The following is a 12,944-nucleotide window of genomic DNA, read 5'->3' as shown; positions in this document are numbered from 1 at the left end:
GCATGACTTACCTCAGAGATATCCACGATGGTCTGAACTAGGCTTTTTGAGTGGTCTCACTCTTAGCATCTCACGACTTACCTCATTACTAACCACTACTAGTCGCCACGTGAAGCGAAAATATGGACAACATTTGCCCCCAAGTCTTCACTCACCCTCGGGTCGTGGAGACTTAGATTAGGAGGAGTGATTTGGAAAAGGTGGAGGGAAACGTTTGGACTTTCCTCTGACGTCACTCTGAAAGCAACTCCACATGTCGACGCTCCATTGCTAGGGTTAAGAAATTTTGATCGTAAATGGTAAATTTTCATTAAAATAGATGTTTGGTACATGAGATCCCAAAACAGGGTTTAGGAGACAAAATTTACAATTCTCAAAAGTTATGTACAACCAATGGCCACTCTAATGGAAAAATACAAATTTTAGGCTCTGTCCCTCTACTTTACCTCAATCGTGGTGGACAAGCAACTGACAATGTACACCTCACCCCCAGAGCTCTCCAACTCATGGTTGGTCCAGCTTACCTTTGCCTTTACATGCACCACGCAGCACCCGTGAGCCAAGGCCCAACAAGAAAACCATAACATCAAAAACATAATCAGTAATAATAACCAATCAATCAAAAGACAATCATCTAGAAATTCACAAGTCATGGGCATCATACTAATAACAGTAAACATGTATGTTCAACAATATATCTCAATCAATATGCAATGCTCAGGGTTGGCACCCTTAGGCCGAGCCTTCTGTTTACTCAACTGATTCCGGCTCGCTTAGACCAAGTCCAGTGTTTATCAAGGTGACCCCGGCTCACAATGGCCAAGACGCGTCCTGTGCGCATGTATCAGTCCCGACACTCATAGGCCGACCATTTCATAATTCACATAACAATATCATAGTTATACAACATATAAACTCAGATACAGGGAATCTCAGTCCTAACATAGCCACACAAGGGTGCAGTTTCTTACCTTAAATTTCGAACGGAGGATACGGAACAGTCTCGAGCACGATCCTCAGTCTTGAGCCTTAGCGATAAACCTAGTCATAATGGCCAATGGGTAATCATTAATTTATAATCCAAATAAATACTTAGGAGACAAAAGCTAGCCTCCGAGACCTTGATTTCTACTAAACTGGGTAGTGGAAATCGTCCCGAGCGTCTAAGTTCGAACCCTTGAGCCTTCCCAAACCTAGAAATCATTCTAAGGTAAAACCCCTTGGGCGAGCAGCGACTTGACCCTAGGGGTCACAGCGTGCCCCCAAGTCAGAGACTCCATCTTCAAGCATTAGGGGGAGGCGGGCCGCAACTTGCCCCCTTAGGTCGCGGCGCGCCTTCACGTCAGAGAGCCACCCAGGGCCCTCTGGGCATGCGGGCCACGGTGCCCCAAAGGTGGGTCGCAGTGCGCCCCTACGAACCCAGAATTTCTGGGTTTGCTCCAACTCTTTCCAGTAAAAAACCCTCAAAGATTCAAACCAATTGTACCCCCCACTTCCAACTAAATCATAAGAGCGAGTCCAGGACTCTAACCATAAATTCTAAGCATATTAAAACACATAAACCTCTATCCAAACTACCAGTAATTCACCAGTTAACTTCAACATCAAGAACTCAACTCAATTGGCCATATGACCTGAATTCCCAACCAAAACTAGGCAAAGTTCTTACCTCACTAGTTGTTGAATCCTCTCAAGCCTTTAACCTCTTACCAGCCTCAACTTTAGACCTCAAGCTCCAAGTCCTAGCCGAATCCTCTAGTTTCCAAAGTTGATCCTTCCAACCTTCCAAAATTCCATCTTAGAGCCTAAGTTCCACTGCCCTTTTTTTAGCTTCCAAATATATATATAGAGAGAGAGATCGTGAGATGGAGAGAGAGGTGAGAGTTTGAGAAGCTTTCCTTAAGTTTCTGGTTACTTCCTACTGCCCTAAGTATAAATCTCTTAGCCCTTAAAAAGACTATAATGCCCCTTCAAGCTTATTAACCCTTTAAGGGTACTAAGGGGTAAAATAGTCATTCCGCTCCCTGTTCCCGTTAATTCCTCAAGTGTTCCAACTATTAATCAATTAACCCCGTCATGTCCAATTAATTACTAAATACTTATTCAATATCTATAAATCCCCAAAATATCCTCTAAATTCCCAAAAATACCCCTAGGCTCTCCTCGAGCCGGGTATTAAACCCCGCTGTGACTATTACGCTAATTCGCTCACTAGGACCATCTCGAGCAATATGCTGCAAATATATCCACATAATAATGTGGTCTCAACAATTTATCACATATAATCACATTTATAACCTAATGGGCCAAAATTACAAATATGCCCTTATAAGCTAGAAAGGGCCACATGCTTATCTAATATTCATAAACATGCATATAACATATTCATATAATCATATTAAACATGCATGCCACATAATCATGAATTTAAAAATTAAACATTCATATACCAATTATGCCATCACGGAACGCTAATCAAGGCCCTTAAGCCTTAATAGTGATTTTGGGTCGTTACAACTATCCCTTCCTACTGATAATTTCGTCCTCAAAATTTACCTAAATAACTCAGGATACTAATCCCGCATCGATGAATCAAGCTCTCAGGTCACTTCCTCGGCCCTGTTATTCCTCCACAATACCTTGACTAGAGGAATCGTCTTGTTCCTTAGAACCTTATCTTTCCTGTCTAGGACCTGAACCGGTCGCTCTTCATAGGACAAATCTATCTGTAACTCCAAGTCTTCATACTTCAACACATGAGTTGTATCTGAGACATACTTCCGAAGCATAGAAATGTGGAATACGTCATGAACTCCTGACAATGATGGTGGCAAAGACAATCTGTAGGCCACCTGCCCGATCCTCTCCAGGATCTCAAATGGTCCTATGAATCTAGGGCTCAACTTGCCCTTTTTCCCAAACCTTCTCACCCCTCGCACTGGTGAGACTCACAGAAACACGTGGTCCCCTACCTGGAACTCCACGTCCCTATGCTTAGGATCAACGTAGCTTTTCTGTCTGCTCTGCGAAGCGAGCATTTGAGCTTGGATTTTCTCGATAGCCTCATTAGTCTTCTGAACTATCTCGGGTCCCAAATACTTCCTCTCACCCATCTCATCCCAATGAATGGGTGATCTACACCTCCTCCCATATAACATCTCGTATGGTGCCACTCCAATCGTTGATTGATAAATGTTGTTGTATGAAAACTCAATCAACGGGGGATACTTACTCCAAGAACCCTCAAAGTCTATCACACACTCCCTAAGCATGTCATCCAATACCTGAATCGTCCTCTCAGACTGTCCATCAGTCTAAGGATGAAAGGCCGTACTGAACTTCAACTGAGTCCCCACAGCCTTCTACAAACTACCTCAAAACTTGGAGGTAAAAATATGATCCCGATCTGATACTATAGACTTGGGAACCCCATGGAGATGTACAATCTCAATCAAATACAGCTCTGCATACTGATCCACAGTGTAATGCCCTGAAATCCCTAATGCGGTTTAATGGCTGGATTAGTAGGCCGGGAGGGCCATAACTGTTTAATTATACCATTAAATGAATACATGCGTGTTTATGTGAATTATATTATAATATGATGTTATATGCATGCATGTGGGTCTACATTTGATTATTAGGGTGTTTTGGTAATTTGGCCCATTGAGGGCCTATTTGTGTATTTTGGTGCATTTTGTGAATTATGAATGAGATCCCATTATTATGGAGATATATTCGAGCTATTCGGCATGAGACAGACTTATATTATAAATTAGCGGTTTTGTCATAACATGGGTCTTTTATTGGGATATTGAGTAATGAGAATGTTATTTGATGATAAATTGGGAGTTATTGAGATCAGGAGGAAATTCTGGAAGTTTTGACTATAATGTCCTCGGGGATGTTTTTGGGACCCCGAGCACTAGGTTTTATTTGAGGTTACTTAAGCTTGAAGTAGTTTGTCAGATATAATCATACGTTAGAAAACCTTTTATCTCTTCCCGTTAGTTCATTTTACTGTTCGAGGCATTTTCGAAGAAATCTCGAGTTCTAGGAGTCGGAATCAAGCGAGGATCGAGGCATAGCAATCCTAGGAAATATTAGAAGCTTCTTGACTGAAGGATTTGACGAGAAACAACCCAATCAAAGGTAATCTAAGTTTTGAGTTTTTAGAGTTTCTAAGCTTTGAATTGGATTTTGTGAATCGTTGAGTTTTTAGTTCATTTAAGCCTCGGGATTTGAGGGTTTTGGATCATTGGGAAGCATGGGAACTTTGATTTTTGTATTTGGAAGTGTTTAAGTATGTTTTTGGAGGGTTTGGGATGAAGGAGAACGAGTTTGTGGCTGGTTCTGGGTTGGGGGCCGTGGCCCTAGCTCGAAGAAGTAGGTGGAGCATTTTGGCCTTGCTGGGCACCGCGACCCTTGCTCCTGGTGTGGCTGGGGGCCGCGGCTCATGGTGCTGGGCCGCAACTCTTGTGTGGTTTTGGGCCCGTTTGAGTGTTTGACCTCGGGAACTTGGTTTTAGGCCTCGGGATTGTTCCTACTACCCGGATTAGTGGGGATTGATGTCCCGGAGGCTAGATCTTGGTTTGGGAACCTTTGTTATTCGTTTTATTGATGGTGTCCCATATTTGGTTATGACTAGGTGACCGCTAAAGGGCTAAAAGTCAGATCGTTCTCAAGGGTCGTTCTTTAATTCATTCTCGCTCGAATCAGAGGTAAGAAAACTGCACCCTATGTATATGACATGCATGATTGTTGTTGAGGCATGTTGGTTGATAAATGTGGACATTGATTGCATATTAAATGCTTAGCAGAGCTTGCTTACTTGTGTATGGCACTGATTAGTCAGGGACGACACTGGTCGCATATTACTAACCTGAGAGTCAGAATCGGCATAAGCGTCCTAAATGCAGGGCCGATAAAAGATTAGATCTAATCGATATCAGCGTTGAATGACTTTATGGCATTAATGCTGGACCGACCCTAAGGTCGATGAAACTTACAAGCGCTTGACTAGTCTAAGACTAGTTACTTAGAGCCAGGGCCAAAGGCCTAAGTGACAGCTTGTCACATGGCTAGGGAGCGGAATCCCATGGTAATGACTCTATGGTCATGAGGTAGGTTATGTTGGTGACTAGTCATCATGCACCTATCCTGTTTAAGCTAGTGAAAGGTTCACTTATCTATAAAGCCCCGGTGACCCTAACGTCACATGGCTAGAGGGAACGAAACCCACCTTAGTGACTGTTGCGACTGTCACTCATCTGTTTTGGACTGAAAGTCCTGAATAATGATTATAATCATTGTTGATATTATATTCATGATATATTGTGTTTTCTTGCTGGGCCTTGGCTCATGGGTGCTATGTAGTGCAGGTAAAGGGAAAGAAAAGCTCACCCAGCCTTGAGTGGAGAGCTTAGGTGGTGATGTGTACATATGCGGCCGCTTGACCACCATGGCCAAGGAGTTCTCAGAGGAACTAGGGGGTTTACCCTATTTTTGTCGCTTAGGTCGGCGGGTTTGAAAATGTGAAACAGTAATGACCATTTTGAGTTGTAAACAACTTGTAAATGTTTTTTATGGGCCCATGAACAGTTTTATGTATTAAATAAAATATATCCTTTCGTTTTGATTGGTTTTCCACCTTAGTCTGTTAATAACACTTAGAAGCACGTTTTTAACCAAAGGACTCGGGTAGTGAGTTAAATTTCTGGTTCACCATTTACCTTAACTATTCTGGGGTAACCAGGGCGTTACATACAGTATAGGTCGTTCTCACTGGCAAAAAGTGAGCTTACTTGGTGTATCTGTCTACTATCACACATACCGAGTCATGCAGCCCTACTGTCCTGGGTAAACCTCCCACAAAATCAATGGTAATATCCTCCCATTTCCATTCAGGAATACCCAAAGGCTATAGCAACCTTGCTGGTCACTGATGCTCAGCCTTTACCTGCTGACAGGTCAAGCACTTGGCTACATGCTCCACTACATCCTTCTTCATCCCAAGCCACCAATATAACATCCGTAGATCTTTATACATCTTTGTGGTGCCTGGATGGAGTGAGTACGATGTAATATGAGACTCATCCAATATCTCTTATCTAATGCTCACACCTGTCAGGACATAAATCCAATCCTTATACCGTAGTAACCCTGTCTCTAAAATAAAATAGTCCTCAGCTATCCCAGCTAGGACATTCCCTCTAGCCTCCTACAACAATGCATCATCCATGACCTTCTCTTATCCTTTCCAGGAGGGTAGACCGCAAGGTAATATTGGCCAACCAGCCCACTACTAACTCTATCTTTGCTCTAGTCATCTCTTCTGCCAACTCTCTCGGTATTTGTGTAGAGCTAAACAACTGTCCCAGGCCCCTCCGACTCAAAGCGTCCGCCAATACATTGGTCTTCCCTGGGTGGCAAAGGATATCACAATCATAGTCCTTCACCAACTCTAGCCAACGTCTCTGCCTCATATTTAAATCCTTTTGGGTGAAGAAGTACTTTAGACTCTTATGATCGGTGTATATCTCACACTTTTCCCCATACAGGTAGTGTCTCCAAACTTTCAGTGCGAATACCACCGCTGCCAACTCCAGATCATGAGTAGGGTACCGCTGCTCATACTCCTTCAGTTGTCGTGATGCATAAGCAATAACCTTCTCATTCTGCATTAACACACATCCCAACCCAAACCTCAATGCATCACAATATACCACAAACTTCCCTCCCTCTGAAGGAAGGCTCAACACCAAAGAAGTAATCAGTCACCGCTTCAATTCCTGGAAGCTATTCTGACACTTGTCTGACAAGATGAACTTCAAACTCTTCCCTGTCAATTCTGTCATCAGTGCAGCAATCTTCGAGAACCCTTCCACAAACCGTCTGTAATATCCCGCTAATCCAAGGAAGCTCCTAACCTCTGAAGCATTCCTTGGCATCGACCAATCTCTCACTGCCTCCACCTTAATCCCGTCTTCACCAACAATGTGTCCAAGGAATGTTACTTCTGGTAGCCAAAACTCACACTTCTTAAACTTGGCATACAACCGATGTTCAATCAATTCTACAAGACCTGTCGGAGATGCTTCTCATGCTCTGCCTCTGAGCTGGAATAAACCAAGATGTCATCAATGAAGACAATCACAAACTGATCTAGATAGTCCTTGAACACCCTGTTGATCAAGTCAATGAATGTTGCTGGGGCATTGGTCAAACCAAACGACATGACCAGAAACTCATAATGCCCATACCTTGTTCAGAAGGCCATCTTTAGTATATCCTTGTCCTTGATCCTTAACTGGTGATAACCAGATAGAAGATCGATCTTCGAGAATACCGTATTTCCTTGCAGCTGATCGAACAGGTCATTGATCCTTGGTAAGGGGTATTTGTTCTTAATGGTCAACTTGTTCAGTTCCCTGTAGTCTATACACATTCTCAGGGTCCCGTTCTTCTTCTTCACAAACAAAACCGGAGTACCCCATGGTGAGAAGCTAGGCCTGATAAACCCCAAATTACGAAGCTCTTGTAACTGTATCTTCAATTCTTTTACTTCTGCTAGAGCCATCCTATATGGTGCCCTCGACACTGGCTCTGTACCTGGCGCTAACTCGATAACGAGCTGAATCTCCCGGTGCGGCGACAATCTTGGTAAATCCTCAGGAAATACATCCAAGAACTCGCGCACTACCCTAGTCTCTCTCGGCCTTGCTAACATAACCCTAGTGGTATCCACAACACTAGCTAGAAAACCTATACAACCTCCCTGTAATAGGTCCTTAGCTCTCAATGCTGATATCATGGGTACGCGGGGTCCATGCTCACAAAAACAAAGGGATCCTCACCCTCAGGCTCAAAGGTCACCATCTTCTTCCTACAGTCTATAGTGGCCCCACATCTGACCAGCCAATTCATCCCCAAGATCATATCAAAATCATCCATACTCAACTCGATCAAGTCTATTGATAGTTCCCTACTATCTACCATCACTGGCAGTGCTCTAATCCATCTCTTAGAAACTACTAGTTCCCCTGTAGGAAGTATAGTTCCAAACCCTGTAGTACAATATTCACTAGGTCTGCACAATCTATCAATTACCTTACTAGAAACAAATGAATGTGTAGCACCAGAGCCAGTGCTAGAAAGCTGACCTGTCACAACCGAGGGACTAGCCTCGGCCTTCGCTTGCGTCAGGGTGAACACTCGAGTTGGAGTCAAGCTGTCCACCTTCCCTGGTTCCTCCTTCTTCGCTATTGGGCAATCATTCTTGAGGTGTTCCACCACCCCATACAAATAGAAAGCCTTTGCCTGACATTCACCTAGATGGCACTTCCTACACCTCGTTCATTCTTGGTAACTCCTCCATGTCTCACTGCCTCCCTGGCGGCCACCCCGACCCTTCCTATCAGAACCAGCAGCGGTCGAAGTGTCAGAGGTCTTCCTCTTCAGATCACTGGGGCCTCTGCCCCTACCAAACCCTGTGGATGGAGGCGCTGCCCTACGAACCTCCCATCTCGCAGCGTTTTCCCTCCAGACCTTGTTTTTTGCCTCTTCAGCAGCAAGAGCCTTCACAACAGCCTGGGCATAAGTCATTCCCCTAGGCACTGTTGTAATTCTTACATCCTGGGCTATCATAGCATTAAGACCTCTAATGAATCTGTCCTGTCTGGCTGCATCTGTAGGCACTAGATCCAGTGCAAACTTTGCAAGCCTATCAAACTTCAGGGCATACTCTGTAACTGTCATGTTGCCCTACACCAACCCCACGAACTCATTCACCTTCGCTGCCCTGACGACAACATTATAGTATTTCTGACTGAACAAATCTCTGAACCCATCCCAAATCATAGTAGAATCATTCCTGGTTTGTGATGCCACCTCCCACCAGATACGAGAATCCTCTCGAAGCATATAGGTGGCACAGACCACACTGTCATTACCTTCCACCCTCATAAAATCCAGAATGGAAGTAATCATACTCTTCCACTGTTCGACCTTTAGTGGATCTGGTCCTCCCTCAAAGGTTGGAGGATGTTGTCTCCTAAACCGCTCATACAATGGCTCCCACCTGTTCCCAACCTCAGGTGTCTGTACAACTGGTACCACAACAGGTGGCACAATAGGTCCAACACTCCCTGACGGAGCCTGCTATCTCAAGAGGCGGATCTGCTCTTCTTGACTTTGTAACCGAGCTTGCATATCTACAAGTATCTACTGCCAAATCTCAGGGACTAGCGGAGGGTTCTAGCCCTGAACATCATCTCTAGCCTCAGACCTTGTGTCGGCTAGTCGTATAGATCGCCTTGGATGCATAGCTATCCAAGTTTATCTGTCATTTCACATTCATTCCTAACCACAAAAATATATCAAATTCATCAATAATACCTTATAAAATATTTTATGGCTTAAAAATCAAAGACTCGTAAAACAAAGCTAATAACACCTAAAAACACTTGAAATGAACATTATCTAAGTGCGAAATGATGACAAATATAATATTTAAAATAACCTTATCAAATTCCCCCACACTTAAACTTTACTAGTCCCTTAGCAAAACCACTAATAAAAACTAAAAACTAAACAAATAAAACATAAACAATGATTTTGTCGAAAGTGTTAGTTATCTCAAAGATTGATCAACCAAATGAGTTATAAGAATAATCTGAATTCCACATTCCTCAGAATTTCAACTCAATGTCTAGTCACCACTTAAAACTTGATCTTATTTATGATTATGCACAATTAAACAAACCAAAACACAAACATTTGAATCAATTTATACATGCCATAATATGTTTTAAAGTCTCATATATAATAATATTTTCATGAAAAATATCCACTCCATAGACATTAACCAATTGTTCTCCACTAATGTAAGCACACATAATCAAGAATCAAAAGGTCTTTAAAAGCTTGTAATGTAAGGCTAAGGTTGAAGGTAGATGAAAAAGGAATATTTAAGCTTAAATCACACCATAGCCTATATATATATTTTTCTATTCTCTAGATCATCTCACAAACTTCCCATACAATTAAAAAATAATACATAATCTCTCCCTTTTGTTTTTTTTTCACATTGATCTTACTATTTCCCCCACACTTGTACTTTTGCAAAACTTTTTTTTTTTGTTGCATATTTCTCAGTGCAGATTTCTTTCTGTTTACTTTTTCAATTCAACTCATTCGAAGAAATAGCAGATCATATACTTTCACATTATAAACCAACAAACCAATACAACTTCCCCTTATTACAATCCATAACCCAAACTACCAAATCAAACAATCATATAAAACTATGGTGTAATGGGTCACAGAAAAAGATAAAAATTTCAGGCTACAAAGGTTTAGATATTGGCTTATAAAAGAAAAATATTAGTCATTATGGCTCAAAAAAGGAGAAACTAGGATATTCAATTTCATAGGTAAGCTTGAAAGGCTCAAATGATCCAAAGAACATGCCTTAATCATCTTCCTAATCATGTGTACTTAGGATTTCGCCTCAAACAATTAGTCAATGGTTTCTAGAGTGGTCGAGACTATATATATAGATAATAGCATGCATAAATGTCTCCAAATACTAGTGAAAAAGTAAATCTAATTGTACACACATTATGTTTAAAAATAAAATATCAAGCTTAAGTAACAACCACACAAGAGTTAAGCACATAATTCATGCCGAACTCATCAATTTCCTAGGAATAGTCTCATCTCAATCAAACATTTTATCATTGAGAAACAACTTCCAACATAATCATGCTTATGACAACCTAAAAAAACTTAAAATGAAAAAAATGACATAAAAACATAAAAAAACGCAACATAATAAAAATAAAATCAAAGCAAAAACAACACAACATAATAAAAATAAAATCAAAGCAGTTTAGTTTCAGTTGTTCCCTTCCCCCACACTTATACAATACATTGTCCTCAATGAAAAATAAAATACAAGAAAATAAAGAAAAAGAAAAAAGAAAAACTCCCTCAACCAAAGTAGATGCTCATTAATCAGGCATCTCCTTGGTCATCTTCAACCTCCTCCTTGTTCTCATCATCTTGCATCATGGGAATAGGTGGTGGATACGATTGAATCCACTATGGTGTAGGTGGATAGTTTTTCATCTCCATGCTAAGGTGTATGACATTCATCCTGAAACAAACATCTTGATAACTGGCCCACTCAATCATGCGCTGTTGGTGTGCTTGGAATTCAGTATGGTGAGCATGCAACTCTTGAGAGGTAGTGTATAGAGATTCCTCCACAAGTGTCATATGGTCCACCAATGTCATATTTTTGGTTGATTGCGGTGGCCTAGCCTGAGTTTGAGAAGATGAGTTAGCCCCTGCAGTGTCAGTGACCTTGAAGCGAGTGATGGAGGATTTATTCAGTATATGCATGGGCTGCAACAAAGGCTGTGAAGGATCCCATTTCACACCAGCTTGAGCACACATGACGGTAATGAGATGGGGATGGTAGAACCCCTTAGAAACATGTCTGAAACTGTTATGAATGGAGGACTTGATAATGCGACCCACATTAATTGTTTTCCTCTTCAAGATGGCATATAAAAGTATGGCAGTATCCACATTCACATCACTGACATGTTTAGTGGGAAATTTTTTTGCATTAATAAACTTATGCCAGGCTTTTTCAATAACTCCCATCGCCTCTCGCTTAAACTTAATGGGATGACCTATTTTAGTTAACTTCCATTGGGTATTTGGCTTGCATTAAAATTTGATAAGCCCATTAAATTCGGGATTATCAACTATTTGGCTATACTCATCATTGTCTATGCTAGGAAGCCCATAAAATTGATTTATGGCTGCACTTGAGAAATTTAAATTAACCCCTCGCACTGTAGCCATAGGTGTGACTTGAGAAATTTCATTAGCATAAAACTCTCTTACTATAGGGATTATTGCAGTATCGGGTTGTGACCAAAATTTTGTCCAATGACTTTTCTCAATCTGCTCCGCAATGGATGGATACCCATGATGAATCTCCATATCAAACCCCCTCTCTTCAGTCATCGTTTTCTGTTTCAAAGGATGGATTCCTTCAATTTTTTGAATGCAAACAAACATTTATCATTAAATTCAAATGCCACATCCTTCTGAAGAAGATTGCACAAGGGAGAAGCAATCTTTGAGAAATCCTTTACAAACCGCCTATAGAATCCTGCATGACCAAGAAATGATCTTATTTCTTTCACACTTGATGGTGGTGGAAGAGAACGAATGAGATCAATTTTTTCCTTGTTCACTCCAATCCATTTTTCCAAAATAACATGCCCCAAAACAATACCTTGTTGCACCATAAAGTGACACTTCTCCCACTTCAATACAAGATTAGTGTCAATACATCGTTTAAGAACTAAAGTTGAATCATGGATGCACTTATCAAAAGAATCACCATAGACACTGAAATCATCCATAAACACTTTTATGATGTTCTCTATGTAATTTGAGAAAATACTAACCATACATTGCTGAAAAGTGGCGGGAGCATTGCATAATCCAAATGGCATTCTGCGAATATAAAATGTGCCAAATGGGCATGTAAATGTGGTCTTCTCTTGGTCTTCAAGAGTAATAACAATCTGATTATAACCTAAATAACTATCAAGAAAGCAGTAATAAGTATGTCCCGCTAATCTTTCAAGCATTTGATCAATGAATGGCAAAGGGAAGTTGTCTTTTCTAGTTGCAGTGTTCAACTTTCTATAAACAATACAAACTCGCCAACCTGTTTGGACTCTTGTGGGCACTAACTCATCCTCATCATTCTTTACCATAGTGATGCCTGATTTCTTAGGAACTGCTTGAACTAGACTCACCCACTTGCTATCTGAAATATGGTAAATCACACCTACACTTAAGAGCTTCAGTATTTTCGTCTTTAACTACCTCCATCATAGGTGGATTTAACCTTC

This window comes from Humulus lupulus, chromosome 2, assembly GCF_963169125.1.
Source record: "Humulus lupulus chromosome 2, drHumLupu1.1, whole genome shotgun sequence".
Taxonomy (NCBI): domain Eukaryota; kingdom Viridiplantae; phylum Streptophyta; class Magnoliopsida; order Rosales; family Cannabaceae; genus Humulus; species Humulus lupulus.
The sequence above is the reverse complement of the archived record's forward strand: the minus strand, read 5'-3'. Positions refer to the sequence as shown.